The sequence below is a fragment of the Heterodontus francisci genome, unplaced genomic scaffold (genome assembly GCF_036365525.1).
Source record: "Heterodontus francisci isolate sHetFra1 unplaced genomic scaffold, sHetFra1.hap1 HAP1_SCAFFOLD_43, whole genome shotgun sequence".
Lineage (NCBI taxonomy): Eukaryota > Metazoa > Chordata > Chondrichthyes > Heterodontiformes > Heterodontidae > Heterodontus > Heterodontus francisci.
Window position 1 is genome coordinate 20,523,111 of NW_027141852.1, and position 11,202 is coordinate 20,534,312.

Consider the following 11,202-nt stretch of genomic DNA (forward strand, 5'->3'; position numbering starts at 1 on the left):
CAGCACCAGCATCTCAAGGGCAAGTCAGGATGGGCAGTAAATGTTGGCCTTGTAAACGATGTCCACATCCAATGAATGATTAATAAAACTCACCATTTACAGGAGCACAGTTTCAATCATAGATATGTATAACATATTACAGATTAGAAACATAATGAAAATACATTTACAACTGACACCGTCATAACTTCAGCTCTCATTTTGTATATAAATGTGACACCCACATTCACACACTGACAGTTTATATTGTCACAAGGTACTATTTGCAGCTCTGGGAAAAGTCTACACACCAGACCTTTACAAAGACAAATGCTGCAGTTGTAGAAAATGTGAAATTAGGATGGGAAATGTTCATCGAGTCATAGAATAGTGAACAAAGACCATTTGGCCCATCATGCCAGTGCTGTATCTTTGGCTGTGTTCTCCAATTAGTCCAACTGCTCTGCTTCTTCCTAAAAACATCTCAAGGTGATCCTCCCCTGTCCTGGCAATATATCCACGTTACATTCATTTTACAAAAACTTTGCATGTATGTCAGCCAATGACCAGAAGAGGGCAGCATGAACCGCCATTGCAGCTGAACATACCGGGCTGAATTTTACCAGCCTCTCGATGTCATGGGTCACGGCAGGAGGGGGCCATAAAATTCCGCGGGAAGAGACCCGCAGCGACCCCCGACTTCGGGAAAGGCCCGCCGCTCCCCCACCGCCCACCCTCACCTCCCCACCGGCCGCTGGGCAGTGGGACCAAGTGTGAGATTCTGAAACCAGTTTTCAGTCTTCAAAATATGTTCAATGGGGAAGAAGAACAGTCAGAAGTCGTGGTCTATTTTGGAACCAATGACATGGGTATGAAAAGGGTTGAGATCCTACAATCAGAGTTTTAGGAGCTGGGAATGAAGTTAAAGAGCAAGACCACAAAGGTTATAATATTTGGATTACTCCCATGTGTATTAGTGAGTATAGGAATAGTAGGATAATACAGGTTAATGCATGGCTGGAGAAATGGTGGATGAGGCAGGGCTACAGCTTCCAGGAACATTGTCACCACTTCTGGTGTTGATGTGACCTGCACAAGATGGACAGGACAAATGTCCTCGCTGTCACTTTAACTAATGCTTTGTGAAAGGATTTATACTAATTTGGCTGGGGGAGGGGCACAAGGATGAAGCATTAGAGAATAGATACAAGGTGCACCGAGGACTGAGAGAAACAAACAGCATTAGAATAAAGAATAGTTCAGAAACACAAAACTCAAACAGGAGACAAATGCAAGGCAGACTGAGATAGGTTAAGAGTGCATGTTTGTAAATACTTGAAGCATGGTAAATAGGATTGGTGAGCTGCAGGCACAAGTAGCCACATGGGATTGTGATCCAGTGGCAATAACGGAGACATGGATCAAACAAGGGGAGGAATGGGAACTTAATATTCCTCACTGCGATGTATTCAAGAAAGATAGAGAAGAAAAATAGGCAGAGGATTGTGTGGGTGCAGCTGTATTGATCAAAGATACTGTTACAGCACTAGGAAGAGAAAATGTACTTGAGGGTTGAAAGGTAGAATCTAATTGTTTAGAATAATGCATCAACAGAGGAGTTATTCCACTGCTCAGTGTATATCCAGGCCACTAAATAGTAGGAAGTGGACAAAGGAGCAAATTTGCAGGCAAATTGTCGAAAGATGCAAGAACCTCTGAGTAATGCTAATGGGGATTTCAATTATCCGAATACAGGCTGGGAAAATAACTGTGTGAAGGGCAAAGAGGGAGAAGAATTCCTGGAATGTGTGTAAGAGAACTTTCCGAATCAGTATATTTCCATCCAATGGGGAAGGAGATGGTACTGGATCTAGATTTGGAGAATGAAGTCAGGTGAATGAAGTATGTTTCAGTCGGAAAGGATTGTGTGAAAGAGTCATTAAAATATCATTCGTTTTAGATTAGCTGTGAAAAAGGACTGTCTGTGTAGGTATAAGAGCATAAGAAGTAGGAACAGCAGTAGGCCATTCAGCCCCTTGAGCCTGCTCCGCCATTCAATAAAATCATAGCTGATCTTATCGTTGTCTTTACTCCACTTTCCTGCCCCCCAATAACCCTTGGTTCTCTTGTCAATCAAAAATCTGTCCAACTCAGCCTTGAATATATTCATTAACCCAGCCTCCACTGCTCGCTGGGAAAGAGAATTCCAAACGCTAATGACCTTCTGAGAGAAGAAATTCCTCCTCATCACCATCTTCAATTGGAATCACCTTAATGTGAAACTGTGTCCCCTATTTCTACATTCCCCCATGAGAGGAAACATCCTCTCAGCATCTAGCCTGTCAAGCCCCCTCAGGATCTGATATGTTTCAATAAGATCACCTCTCATTCTTCTAAACTCCAATGAGTACAGGCCCAACCTGCTCAACCTTTCCTCACAAGACAAACCCCTCATCCTAGGAATCAGCCTTCTCTGAAGTGAACCTTCTCTGAACTTTTTTTTTATTTCCAAAATATACTTTATTCATAAAAATCTGTAAAAAATACATCACCAGTTTCAAACAGCACCAAGTCAAAAATTACAAACAGTGGAAAGGAGGTCCGTTTGCTTCAATACAATCATGGGTTGCCTCACAACCCTTCCGTTTCACATTTGTCGTGCCAGATACATTTTTACATTTTACAGGAAAAAACATTTTCCCGATGCAGTTCAAGGGGTTTCCCATGGATCTAGCCCCTCGGTTCAACTTGGTCGAGGGACCTTACACTGTGGTCTTTCCCCATTGAGCCTTTGCTGCGGCTGCCCCAAGCTTTAGTGCGTCCCTCAGCACGTAGTCCTGGACCTTGGAATGTGCCATTCTGCAACGTTCAGTCGTGGACAACTCTTTGCGCTGGAAGACCAGCAAGTTTCGGGCAGACCAAAGGAAGTCTTTCACCGAATTGATAGTCTTCTAGCAGCAGTTGATGTTTATCTCGGTGTGCGTCCCTGGGCACAGTCTGTAGAGCACAGACTCCTGTGTTACAGAGCTGCTTGGGATGAACCTCGACAAAAACCACTGCATCTCTTTCCACACCTGCTTTGCAAAGACACATTCCAGGAGGAGGTGGGCAACTGTCTCTTCCCCAAAACATCCACCGTGAGGGCATTGTGCAGAGTGGGTGAGACTTCGGGCGTGCAGTAAGGATCTGACGGGGAGGGCTCTTCTCACCACCAGCCAAGCTACATCTTGGTGCTTGTTGGAAAGTTCTGGTGATGAGGCATTCCGCCAAATGACTTTGGCAGTCTGCTCGAGGAACCATCCGACAGGATCCACCGTCTCATTTTCCCGGAGTGCCTTGAGGACCACTGCCTGATGGATCGGTGGTCCAAGGTGTTATCCCGCAGAAACTGCTCCACGAAGGATAGGTGGTTGGGCACAGTCCAACTGGATGGAGCGTTCTGCGGCAGTGTGACCAGGCCCATCCTTCGCAACACCGGGGACAGATAGAATCTAAGCACGTAGTGACACTTGGAGTTTGCGTACTGGAGGTCTACACACAGCTTGATGCAGCCGCACACGAAGGTGGTCATCAGGATGAGGGCCACGTTGGGTACATTTTTCCCACCCTGATCCAGAGGTTTGAACATCGTGTCCCTCCGGACACGGTCCATTTTAGATCCCCAGATGAAGCGGAAAATGGCTTGGTGACTGCCACAGCGCAGGAGTGGGGTATGGGCCAGACCTGCGCCACGTACAACAACAACGTGAGTGCCTCACACCTGATGACCAGGTTCTTACCCATAATGGAGAGAGTTGCTGCCCCCACATTCTCAGCTTGTGTTGTACCCTGGCTACTCGCTCCTTCCAGGTTTTGGTGCATGCCCTGGCCCTTCCGAACCATATCCCCAGCACCTTCAGGTAGTCTGGCCTAACGGTGAAGGGGACAAAGGATCGGTTAGCCCAGTTCCCAAAGAACGTGGCCTCGCTCTTGCCGTGGTTAACTTTGGCTCCCGAGGCCAGTTCGAACTGGTCGCAGATGCTCATCAGTCTGCGCACGGACAGCGAATCTGAGCAGAAGACGGCGACGTCATCCATGTACAGGGAGGTTTCACCTGAGTGCATCCACTGCCTGGGATAGTCACCCCTCTTATGCTCGCATCCATCCTAATAGACTCAGCAAAGGGTTCAATACAGCAAACAAACAAGACCGGGGAGAGAGGACAGCCCTGTCTGACTCCAGATTGGATCGGGAAACTTTCCAATTCCCACCCATTGATTGAAACTGCGCTACTGATGTTTGTGGAGAGCAGTTTGATCCAATTGCAGATTCCCTCCCCAAACCCCATTTTGGAAAGCACGTCCATCATGTATGTGTGCAATATCCTGTCAAATGCCTTCTCCTGGTCCAGGCTGATGAGGCAGGTGTCCACCCTCCTGTCCCGTACATAGGCGATCGTATCCCTGAGTAGCACGATACTATCAGAGATCTTCCTGCCTGGTACAGTACAGGTCTGATCAGGGTGGATCACCAACTCCAGAGCAGACTTGAATCGACTGGCTATGACTTTGTGCAGAATCTTGTAGTCAACATTAAGCAGTGAGATGGGCCGCCAATTTCTCATTTCTGCCCTCTCCCCCTTCCGCTTGTAGATGAGGGTGATGATGTCTTTCCTCATGGAGTCTGACATGCTGCAGGCCAGGAGCATACTCTCGTATACTTCCAGCAGGTCCGGGCTGACCCAGTCCCACAGGGCCGAATACAACTCAACCGGTAAGCCGTCGCTTCTGGGAGCTTTACTTGTCTCGAAGGATCCGACGGCCTTTGTCAGCTCGTCCAGAGTTTGCGGCTTGTCTAGTCTCTCCCTCCTGCTGTTATCTAAGACCTCTGTGATAGATGACAGGAAGGACTGGGAGGCTCTGCTGTCTGTGGGCTTCGCGTCATACAGCCCAGCATAAAAGGATTTGCTGATCCTTAGTATGTCGTACTGCGACGCCGTCACCGAGCCACCTTCTTCCTTCAGGCTGCTGATCACAGAGCTCTCTCTGTGTACCTTTTGGAAGAAGTAACACGGGCACATCTCATCCTGCTCAATGGAGCGGACTCTGGACCGGAAGATGATCTTGGAGGCCTCCTTGGCAAAGAGCGAGGCCTGCTGGCTCTTCACCTCTTGGAGGTCCTCCTTGACCTCGCCCCCCATTGACTGCAGCCGGAGCAGATTTTGCATACTTTTCTGGAGTCGGGACATTTTCCTCTCTCTCTCTCTCACCCTCTGAACACCTTTGTGGATGAAGAACCTCTTGATGTTCTCCTTGATCGCTTCCCACCAGTCAACTGGAGACTCAGGAGGGGTTTCACGGTCCTCCAACCTTTGTAATCCCTTTTGAGTTCCTCAACGTTCTCTGGGGTTAACAGTGTAGCATTGAGCTTCCAAGTCCCTCTGCCAACCCACTGGTCATCCTGTAAGTGAAAGTCAGCCAGTAAGAGGCAATGCTTGGAGAAGAACACCGGCTTGACGTCGGTGGATCCGACCATGACAGTGCGGGACACAAACAGGAAGTCAATGCTGGAACGGGCAGACCGGTCCGATCTTGACCAGGTGTATCTGTGCTGCGCTCCGTCTGCAGGTTTGCTGAAGACGTCGTGCAGTTTGGCATCTTTAACTGTTTCTATTAGGAATCTGGACGTAGCGTCCAGTTTGCTGTCGTCTCTGCCGGATCGTCCAGCTGCATCAATGCTGCAGTTGAAGTCACCGCCTAGGATGACCGGCCTGGATGTCGCCAGCAGTAGTGGGCGCTGCTGGAAGACGGTCATCTGCTCGTTGCATTGTACCGGGGCGTACACGTTGATCAACCGGAGCGGAGCGTTGTTGCAGATTACATCTGCTACGAGGAGGCGGCCGCCCACCACCTCCTTAACTTCGGAGATGGTGAAGTTACCTCCCCGCAGCAGAATACCCAGGCTGGAGGAACGGCAGTCATTACCCCCCGACCAGATCGATGGCCCGTGGGACCACCATCGCGACCACTGCCTGTAGGTGCTGAGGTGTGGTATTCCACACTCGTGCAGAAACAGTCGGTCGGCTTTGACCTTGGCAAGGTAATCCAAGGTTGAAACACATCGCGCAGTTGATTTAATGCTGTGCATGTTACTGGAAGCAATTCTTATACCCATTTTTTAAAAGTTGGTTGTTGCTTCCCATACCATTTGTCCTAGCTAGTCCCAGTCCTTCGGGATGTTCCTGCATACCCATAGTGTACGCAAGCTGTTTCACATTTGTTCCGCTGGGGTGACAACGGGGGGGGGGGGGGGCGGTTTTGCAGGTAGCAAGTATTGGTTTGTTCTCTGCTGTTCCCCTTTGTTCCTCCTCATAAAACATCACTGCTCCCGGCTTCCCGGAGCTGAGGTGCGCCAGCCGTGTCTTTGCTCCCGGTATCCCGGAGCTGAGGTGCGCCAGACGTGTCTTTGCTCCCGGTGTCCCGGAGCTGGGATGCGCTGGCCATGTCGTTAGGTTTGGCGCTTTGGGGTTGGGGCTCGCCAGGCCCATCACAGCCTCCTGTGTCCGGGGGCTGGGGGGCTTTATCTTCCAGCTCCTTGGAGTTCTGCCGCTTCCTTTGAAGGGGCCGTCGTTCCAGCACTTCCTCATCCAGTGAAGAGGAGCTGTTGTAGTCTGTCTCAGATGGTAGTCTCCTCTTGCCACTGGTTTGGGTGGTGGCCTATTCTGCTTTTGGAGGTCTTTTCTTTGTGGTTTTCCTTTGTACCACTTGCCACTGACCGGTTTGTCCATCTGCTGCCTCCTCCTCCATTGATTCTGTCTGTGGAGGAGGGGTTTACGGGTGCAAGGTAGGTGCTGGGTCGCTGGTTTCAGCTGCCTCCCCTTTCTTCTCCTTCTCAGGTAGAAGTTCCTCAATGCAGAGAAGGTTGCTTGTCTCCTTTCCAGCACCGGAAGGCTTCGTTGAATCTTCTCCCGGCTTTTCCTTGGACCTTGCCGCCTGAGCATAACTGAGGCAGCGTTTGGGGCAGGTTTTGTAGAGATGGCCTGCCGCACCGCACAAATTGCAACACTTAGTCTGCTTACAGTCCTTGGTCTGATGGCCTTCCTCCTTGCAGTTCTTACAAACAACCGTACTGCAGTTAGCTGCCACGTGCCCAGATTTGCCACAGGTGCAGCAAAATCTGGGCTGCCCAGCGTAGACCAAGAAGCCTCCACTTTCCCCGATAGCGACGCTGGAGGGAGGATGGATGATGGCTCCACTGGCATCGACCTTCAAGGTCACCTTGACCTGCCGCTTGCTGGTCCAAATCCCAAACGGGTCCTTGACATCAGTGCTGCTGCCGGCCACCTCGACATACCTGGCGAGAAAGGTGAGTACATCCACCACCGGAACATGGGGGTTGTAGAGGTGAATCGTCACCACCCGGTCACGTTGTGAAGAGTGCCTCCACTGTGAGGATCGACAACGGCGCCCGGTCCCCTTTCTCCTTGAACGCCTTCAGGAACTTGATGCATCCCGCCACATTCTTGAACGTCACGTCGAAATACCCACTGCTGGGGAAATCCTGCAGGCAGAAGATGTCCGAAGCTTGAGTTCCACAGCAATCGATGAGAATTTTCTTGATGAAGAAGGTGCGATCGACCAGTGCATCTCCTTCCTTGTCCTTCACCACCACCCGAACGGTGTTCCGCACTCCCTGGCCTGAAGCGCAAAGATTGGTTATAGCCATTTTACTCAAAACCTACCCAGGATCAAAAGCCACTGATCATGGTTTCTTCTCTTCCAAATAAGCACTGATAAGAACAGATACTACACTTGATCTTAGCCAAAAGGCCCTTATTTATGTTTAAAATACTAGTCTGGGATCCACTCTTCTCTCCCTCAAACTGAATGTAAAATTCAATCATATTATGATTGCTACTACCTACAGGCACCTTAACTATGAGATCATTAATTAACCCTATCTCGTTGCACAATGCCAGGTCTAGTATAGCCTGCTCTCTGGTTGGCTCCAGAATGTATTGTTCCAAGAAATTATCCCAAAAACATTCTATGTACTCCTCATCTAGGCTACCTCTGCCCATCTGAATTTTCCAGTCTATATGTCGATTAAAACCCCCCATAATTATCACTGTACCTTTCTGAAAAGCTGCCATTATTTCTTCCTTTCTACCCCAACCGACAGTGTGGTTAATGTTAGGTGGCCTGTACACCGCTCCCACAAGTGACTTCTTGCCTTTATGATTTCTCATCTCTGCCCAAACTGCTTCGACATCGTGATCTCCAGAACTCAGGTCATCCCTCTCTATTGCGCTAATACCATCATTAATTAACAGAGCTACCCCGCCACCTTTTCCTAGCTTCCTGTCCTTCCAAAATGCCATGTAACCTCCAATATTCACATCCCAATCTATGTCGCCCTGCAGCCATGTCTCTGTAATGACGATCAGATAGTACTTATTTATTCTATTTGTGCTGTCAGTTCATTTGTTTTGTTTTGAATGCTCCATGCATTCAGATACAGAGCATTTAGTTTTGTCCTTTTATTATTTTTGTCACCTCTCGCCTTATTTGTTGATTTACTCTTTGATTTGTACATTCTGTCCCTTCCTGTCACAGTCTCTTTATCATTTCCCATATTTATACCTTTCTCTCTTGCCTTGTCTCTACTCCTTGATTCACCATATCTTCCCAAATTTGATTCCTTGCCCCCACTATTCAGTTTAAAACTGTCTCTACTTCCCTAGTTATGTGGTTCGCTAGAACACGGGTCCCAGCACGGTTCAGGTGCAGACCGTCCCAACGGTACAGCCACCTCTTTCCCCAGTACTGGTGCCAATGCCCCACGAACCAGAACCCACTACTACCACACCAGTCTTTGAGCTGTGCATAAATTTCTCTAATCTTATTTGTCCTCTGCCAATTTGCACATGGCTCAGGTAATAATCCAGAGATGATTACCTTTGAGGTTCTGCTTCTTAATTTGCTGCCTAGTTCCTCATACTGACTTTGCAGAACCTCTATCCTTGTCCTGCCTATGTCGTTGGTCCCGACATGGACCACGATGACTGGATCCTCCCCCTCCCATTGTATGTTTCACTCCAGCCCTGAGCAGATGTCCTTAATCCTAACACCGGCAGGCAACACAGCCGTCTGGACGCTTGCTCTTTGCTGCAGAGAACAGAGTCAATCCACCTTCCTATACTGTCCCCTACTACCATTACATTCCTTTTTTCTCCCTCTTTGAGCCGCAAACACTTACTGCAGCCGTGTTTGCCCTGGATCACACTGGTATCCAGGAACTCCCACATGCTGCAGCTGTGACACATCACCTGTCCTGTCATCCTTAACGTGTTTCAATAAACTACTTAAATATTTGATTCAATTATTTATTTTACTGTCTATTTTATTAAGCTTACTACTAGTTTGTTTACTATTTTAAACGTTAGGACTAAAATGGATCTTAATCACTTACCAGATACTCATCAAACAGGTAGGTTTTTCCAAACCAATCAACTACCTGCCTGCCTGTGATGTCACAGCTTACCAGATCCTCACCAAACAGCTCCTTCCACTGCACCGAAGCAAGAACCAAATCCTGCAAACTCACACCAGCAGCTCTCTGTTTCCCTGCTCTCACTCTCCATTGTGATGTCACTCTTGCTGTGCTTCTCTCTCTCTTGCTCTGACTCAGAGTCTGTGCTTTTGACGCATTTCTGAACTCTCTGTTCCGTCGTGTTCCTCTGTCTCTGGTGGGATTTGAACCCACAACCTTTGAATATTTTTTTAAATCATTATTTAAAAGTCCAACACGCTATCCATTGCACCACAGAGGCATACATGCACTGGAAGACATCACCAATGCCTTTGATCTTGTTAGCAGAGAATGACTCTTCAAACTGCCATGGAACATTGCCTGCCCTCCTGAACACTTGGGCGTCATTTCTTCTTTCCACGAGAACATGCACAGTTCCATCAGTTACAATGGAGCAACATCAGACACTTTCAAGATCAGCAGTGGGGTAAAGCAGGGCTGCGCGCTGGCGCCAACTCTCTTAGGAACAGAGGAACATCGGAGGAGGCCATTCAGCCCGTTGAGCCTGCTCTACCATTCAATTAGATCATGGCTGATTATCTACCTCAATGCCCCTTTCCCCTGCTATCCCCATATCCCTTGATGTCATGAGTATCAAGATTTCTATCAATTTCTGTCTTGAACATGCTCAATGATTGAGCTGCCACAGCTCTCTGGGGTACAGAACTCTAATGACTCACCACCGTCTGAGTGTAGAAATTCAACTCGATCTCAGTTTTAAATGGCCTACTCCTTATTCTGAGACTATGTCCCCTGGTCTTAGACTCACCAACCAGGGCAAACATCCTGTCGACACCCACACTATCACGCCCTGTTAGAATTTTGTCAGTTTCAATGAGATCACCTCTCATTCTTCGAAAGTTTAAGGAATACAGGCCCAGTTTCCTCATGAGACAATCCCACCATCCCAGGGATTAGTCTGGTGACCCTCTGTTTCACTCCCTCTATGGCAAGTATATCCTTCCTGAGATGAGGAAACCAAACTATTCACAATACTCCAGCGCGGTTTCACCAAGGATCTATACAATTGCAACAAGACATCTTTACTCCTCTACTCATGACCCCTCGTGTGAAAGCCAACATACTATTTGCCTTCCTAATTGATTGCTGCACCTGCACAAGAGCTTTTAGTGTCTCAGGAACAAGGACACCCAGGTCCCTTTGGACATCAACACTTCCCGACCTCTCACCATTTAAGAAATACTCTGTCTTTCTGTTTATTCTACCAAAGTGGATAACTTCACACTTATTCACATTATATTCCATGTTCTTGCCCATTCACTGAGCTGCTCCAGGTCCCCTGGAAGCCTCTCTACATCCTCCTCACAACTCACACTTCACCGAGCTTTGTGTCATCTGCAAACTTGGAAATATTACATTTAATCCCCACGTCCAAATCATTTATATAGGTTGTTAACAGCTGTGGCTCCAACACTGATCCTTGCAGTACCCCAATAGTAACAGCCTGCCATCCTGAGAAGGACCCGTTATTCCTGCTCTCTGTTTTCGGTCTGTTAACCAATTCTCAATCCATACCAGTATATTATCCCCAATCCTACATGCTCTAACTTTGTTTACTGACCTCCTGTGTGGGACCTTACCAAAGGAAAATACAAACACCACACATCCACAGGTTCTCCTTTATCTGTTCTA

The 11,202-nt window shown here is 48.1% G+C and overlaps 1 non-coding gene across 1 annotated transcript; it reads right to left on the reverse strand.

Annotated features, from left to right (window-relative positions):
* Positions 1-9,698: 9,698 nt before the first annotated feature.
* Positions 9,699-9,790, reverse strand: trnak-uuu (transfer RNA lysine (anticodon UUU)). The gene is given in 2 exon segments: positions 9,699-9,734; positions 9,754-9,790. It is a non-coding gene; the product is annotated as a tRNA-Lys (tRNA).
* Positions 9,791-11,202: the final 1,412 nt, after the last annotated feature.